The sequence below is a fragment of the Macrobrachium rosenbergii genome, chromosome 32 (genome assembly GCF_040412425.1).
Source record: "Macrobrachium rosenbergii isolate ZJJX-2024 chromosome 32, ASM4041242v1, whole genome shotgun sequence".
Classification (NCBI taxonomy): domain Eukaryota; kingdom Metazoa; phylum Arthropoda; class Malacostraca; order Decapoda; family Palaemonidae; genus Macrobrachium; species Macrobrachium rosenbergii.
In genome coordinates, this window is record NC_089772.1 from 5062542 (window position 1) to 5068541 (window position 6000).

General features: G+C 41.4%; 1 long non-coding RNA gene across 1 annotated transcript in view; it reads right to left on the reverse strand.

The window, feature by feature from the left end:
• The window catches only part of LOC136855621 (uncharacterized), a 46722-nt gene extending 41941 nt beyond the window's left edge, over positions 1 to 4781 (reverse strand). The window contains exon 1 of the long non-coding RNA XR_010858084.1: positions 4553 to 4781. This is a non-coding gene — a long non-coding RNA (uncharacterized lncRNA). The remainder of the gene's footprint in view (positions 1 to 4552) is intronic.
• Between the last annotated feature and the right edge of the window lie 1219 nt (positions 4782 to 6000).

Sequence of the window (6000 nt, forward strand, 5' to 3'; positions counted from 1 at the left end):
CTATCTATAAAGGAATGGGTAGATCTAAGCCGGCTGTCCGTGGTGAGCTAGGCTATGGCAGCTGACGTTTTTCTATAGAACTTTACCTGCTGAACAAGAATTTAAAGTCATATTTTGTCGCTCGGCTGTAATTAAGCTGTAAATTATCTTAGAACTGGTGTGGTAAAACCCTTTCGAGAACAGCTAACAGTATGGGGGACCCGGTGGGAATTCGGGGTTTTTGGTGGGGTAAATAACTTGGGGAAAGGTTTGGGTACTTTATTGTTGTATTTCCTGTTATATATGTCATTTGGAACACGAAAACAAGCATAAAAGGAAGGGCGAATAAATGGATAGTGGGAGCCATTCCAAAGGCATTTTTCATTCATTACTAGTACTACCGATTATAAGCCGTGACACGCATGCGCTAGCTTTCGGTTCACCAATCAGCAGCTGCCAGTTTTCTGCGCTTAGCGAGAGCTGTGAGAGACTGGCAATTGATGTTTTCCTGAGTTATTTTACTTGTTGAACAAGAATTTAAAGTAATTACCTCTTGCCAGAACATACGAGCTTGCCAGGAATCTTTAAAAATGCAGATAATGTTTTGTTTCCTGTTTACGAAAGCTTCGAATAGTGTGCAGCGGAGCTAGACTATGGCAACTGACGTTTTTCTATGTTATTTTACTTGCTTTACAAGAGTTTAAGGTAATATTTTGCCGGTCAGCTGCTGCTATACTGTAATTTACCCTTGAGCCATATGTGACCCACTGGTACAGATGTGCAGTTTTCAAGGGTTAATTACATTTTAGTTACAGCTGACCGACAAAATATTATTTTAAATTCTTGTTCAGCAAGTAAAATAACACAGGAAAATGTCAACTGCCACAGGCTAGCTCAACACGGACAGCCGGCTTAGAATTACCAATGAATGCTAGTACCGTATATGTTGACAAAGCACCCATACTCCCTTACATTATTCATGTATTTTCATCGTGGCAATTTGAACACCTTTCTTCTAATCCATTTCCAACAAAAACATATGGCTAACAAGATTGTTAACCAATTATGTTCCAGTTATACTTGTTGACATAATGCCATATTCAGAACCAAGTCCTATTGAGGCATAGCCTAGCCTAATAAGCAACCATCTGTTAAACTTTTTCAGACCAACTTATTTTCCTAATCTACCTTTCCTTAACCTAAAATAAATCTGGGCAATGCAGTCTTGCCTAACCAGAGGTCAATGAAACCTCTTATCTGACACTGGACTTGAGTCAAGTATGGCAACACAAATCTAGCCAACAAGTAACAGTTATTTCAGCATAATCTCAATATCACGGTAACTATTCCGGTAGATCTAAGCCGGCTGTCCGCGGTGGGCTAGGTTATGGCAGTTGACATTTTTCTATAGAACTTTACTTGCCGAACAAGAATTTAAAGTAATATTTTGTCGGTCGGCTGTAATTAAGCTGTAAATTACCTTAGAACTGTAGCAGACGGTAAGGGGGACCAGTTGGGAATCTGGGTCCTGGGTGGGTAAAACACTTTCGAGAATAGCTCACGGTGAGGGGGACCCGTTGGGAATCCGGGGTTCTGGGTGGGGTAAATAACTTGGGAAAAGGTTTGGGCAACTTATTGTTGTATTTCCAGTTATATATGTCATTTGGAACACGAAAAACAAGCGTAAAAATAAGGGGGAATAAATGGATAGTGCAAGCCATTACAAAGATACTTTTCACATATCACTACTACTGCTGATTCCAGGCCATGTCACGCATCTTGTGGTCTTACAGGGGAGCTTTCGGTTCATCCAATGCCTCCAACTGAGAGCCTAGTTTGTGGGTTTTTTGGCAGGTGGCTGCACCCAACCAATCACGTTGCAACGTTACCCCAACATTACGTTTCACCCAGGTGGAGAATTTGGGGGATACATAAACTCAGTTACATGTATTCCTTTTGCTCATCTGTTTTATAACCGTTTCCTATTTGTTGTAGCTTGTGCCTACAACCTTCTTCCAGTACTTTTCCGTTCACAAATATATTGACGTCTCTTCGCAACATGATTTTACCATAAATAACTTACAAAATTACTTTACATTTGTCGGCAGACACCTGAAGCATGTATATGGGGTAGGAGGAGAAGGGTCTTGCAGGACGTTTCACTACCACTTTCTCTCAGTGACGTTAACAGAAACCTTTTTTTTACATATTTTGTAAGCCCTGTGGTTGGCGTGCGCAGCGCAATAATACCGCTTACCAGAGCATACGAGCCTGCCAGATTATTTTAAAAAATGCGGATAAAGCACGCAGCGCCGTTCCGCCACCCCAAAACTGAAAGCAGAAATGCACTTTTAGCCCCCCCAACTTCATCCTTCCTACCCTGTTCTGGTGCAGTTCACCGGCACAGTTCACTCACTCTTCAACCCAGCACGATGGCGGACGTCACCCCCGGAACCTCCCGCTCCTCTGAGCCTGTAACCAAGGGCAATTTGCCACTTACCTGTGTCACCTGTGTCAAGTGCTACCTTAGTTATAAGGACTACATTGCACTGGAGACAACTATTGTATCTGATTGCTGGAGAGCTTATGACTGCCTGAAGGACGAAGGCTACGTACACTTAACCGTCAATCACTCCATGAACTTTGTGGACCCAGTAACTGGTGCCCATACAAATACTATTGAGAGGAGGTGGAGGGAACTTCGTGAGACGACGCCTAGGTACAGCCGTAGGAGGTACAACTTCGTCGGGTACTTGGCAGTGGCCTATTTTAAAATCCCCTTTGATGACCCGATGACGAGGTTCCACGTGTTCGTAAAGGCCCCGGCTGAAGTGTACTCTCCACCCCTTTAAGGTAAGGTTCCTAAACTATCCTTCTTTATTATTAGGTAGTTAGGTCACCTGTGTTTTGGCATTATTAGATTTTAGTGCTTTTCATGTAGTAGCGTTATTATTTTTTGGGTAACTGTCATTTACCGCCATGTTTCTATGTAACAGTCCTACGTCACTTTACCAACTTGCACCTTTTGTGCAGTACCCCACCTTCCCCCCGCCCCTGCTGAACATATGGCTCCCTAGTGATTATGTAACCCAAGATGGCGGATTTGTTTACTGTTTACGTTTCTTCGCCCCGGTCACAAGCAACGGTTAGTGTGCAGTTGAGGTAGCCTGTGGCAGTTGACGTTTTTCAGTGTTGCTTTGCTTGCTTTGCATGAGTTTAGGGTAACATTTTGCCTGTCAGCTGCAGCTAAACTGTAATTTACCCTTGAGCTGTATGCGCCAGTGCAGGGGACCCACGGTACAGGTGTGCAGTCTTCAAGTGTCAATTACGCTTTAGTTACAGCCGACCGACAAAATTTTACTTGAAATTCTTGTTCAGCAGGTCAAGTTCTATAGAAAAACGTCAACTGCCATAGGCTACCTCACCGCGGACAGTGGGCTTAGAATTACCACTATTCCTTTCTGACAAAAGTACTGTAGTATCAGTGGTTAAAACCGATGAGATAAACAGAAAAAGGCCTAATACGGAAATAGTGTAAGAGGGAAAGTCTTAGGGGGCTGAAATCCCCAGAGGGGTAGGGGTGTATCTAGGTCATTAGCATAACCAGTAATTCTAAGCCGGCTGTCCGTGGTGAGCTAGGCTGTGGCAATTGGTGTTTTTCTATGTTATTTTACTTACTTTACAAGAATTTAAGGTAATATTTTGTCGGCCGGTTGTAACTAAACTGTAATTGACCTTTGAAGACTACACAACATGAATTACCTAACGCGGGGTAGGTCTAAGCTGGCATTCCCGCCAAGCAAGCCCCCCACCTCCATAGCTAATACACGGCAAAATTGCAGCCAGTAAACACCTCTAGGGTACGTTATGTTGGTATTTTTAGGGGTGTTTCCTGGTTACAATTTTGCCGTATTAGATATGGGGGTGGGGGATTGCCGTGGAATGCTGGCTTAGACCTACCTGCCTTAGGCAATTCAAGCCGCGTAGTCTCCAAAGGTCAATGACAGCTTAGTTACAGCCTGCCGAGAAAATATTACTTTAAATTCTTGTAAAGCAAGTAAAATAACATAGGAAAACGTCAATTGCCATAGTCTAGCTCACCGCGGACAGCCGGCTTAGAATTACTGCATAATCACTCTATTCTGGGCTAACTCTCGGCCTAGTTTAGTTTTACATCATTTAAAGTGACATTACACCCTTTTGTTCTTAAAGGATTAAAAGGAGACCAAAGGATGGGCTCTAATTCCTGTCAGGACGTTAAATCCATTTTTGTTTTCCATTTAGTCACAAGAACATAGCCTATGAACAAAAGTTTTCCCCACCTGTCGACTCTTGAGTTTTGTGTGTGGGCTGTCTCAGACTACTCATTAACTTGTGTTTCACTCATCCAAAATGTCCCCCTGTGATTTCAATTAATTATTAGCTTGACATAACATATTTTGTGTTTTCTATATCACAAAATGTGTAATTAATCCCATCAAAGATACTAGATTAAACACACAAACCTTACTAGCCTCTTTCTACAGAAGACAAATGGCATAAAATTAATTTGTGATAGCCTAGGCTTAGTTACCTTTCACTGAATATGTACTTCCAGGAAAATGTAGTTTTTATCAACAGCCAAAAGGCGACTATACAAGCTTGTTTACGAGGCACGGACCACCAGACAAAGCTTTCACTACGATGATTCCCAACAATCGGCTGCAGGAAGTGTAACTGTAACACACAGTTTGGAAATCAGTTGATTAGTTGCTCCTTTACAACGGCGCCTCATTCTTGCGTGATATTCTTCGGCTTTGCGTATCGTTTCCGTTAAAACGTCTATTCCTGAACGTTTACTATACTTTTATCCTTCTCTGCATTATCACTTTTGTAAACATCTTTAAATTACACTTAAATTTATGTCCTCTCTATATCTTGACGGTATATTAACTCTTTTACTCCTCCGATATGAATGATAACTGAAAATGAAAATATTTCTGTTTCTACTGGATCTGTACGCTTTTCTTGGCTTGACAGGGGTCAGATGTCCAAATCAGGCCTCTTATCCCCTTCATCCAACCACCACCTGGATCTGTCTTTATTAACTATTAGGCCAAATCTTTAATTCTTGTTTGCCTCGATTTTAATTCCGGTTTTCGCTTTACTTTCTGTGATCTTTCCTTGTGCTCACTGGCTTATATTCTTTTCCATCTACATTTTTTATTCTTATTCATTACAATTCTTTCCTTTTTGGCTACTATGATCTTGGGACCATGACAACTAATTTGAAATTATTGAGTTTTGAATTATTCCAAATTCCTTTGATGACTGTTTTTGGCTACTATGATCTTGGGACCATGACAACTAATTTGAAATTATTGATTTGTAAAATTTAGGCTGTCAAGCCAAGCTCTAGGGCACTTTCGGCCATTCAGCCCTTAAGATGGTGACAGGAGGAGTTGAAGTGGACTGAGAAACAACATAAGATGATCCAGAAAATAAATGAGACGAAGTGGAAGGTTCTCAGGGTGACACTGGGAGAAAACTCCAAAGCGCTCAAAGACGTAACAGTTAGTTTGACAGCAAGACTGAAGGAAGCAGGAATTGTGGTAAATTATAAAATATGAAAGATAAGAGTTTTTGGTGGGAGGTTTCCGTTTCCTAATATTAGCAATTAAGACTTAGACCATCGCCGGATAGTCTCTTGTTTATCACTTTTTCGTAAGTTGTTTTTAATAGAGATCTTTCACATTCACAACTGATCCCTGATCCCCTTTTCCTGCCGAGAGCAACCAAATTCGCCGAACAGCAGCGCCAATAGCCTATGCAGTAAATGTGTCCCGCTGTCGAAGTTCTGAATTGGACTGTGGAACAGTCTGCCTGAGGATGTTGTGCAATTGGAAGTTCAAAAGTTCAAGCGAAGATGCAATGCGCTACTACCCTAATGTTATTCTCCTTGCATTTTAATACATTTTTATCTATTTATCAGTTTATTAATGTTTTATTTTTAATAATGAGATCTCTTCTTTCTGTGTTACC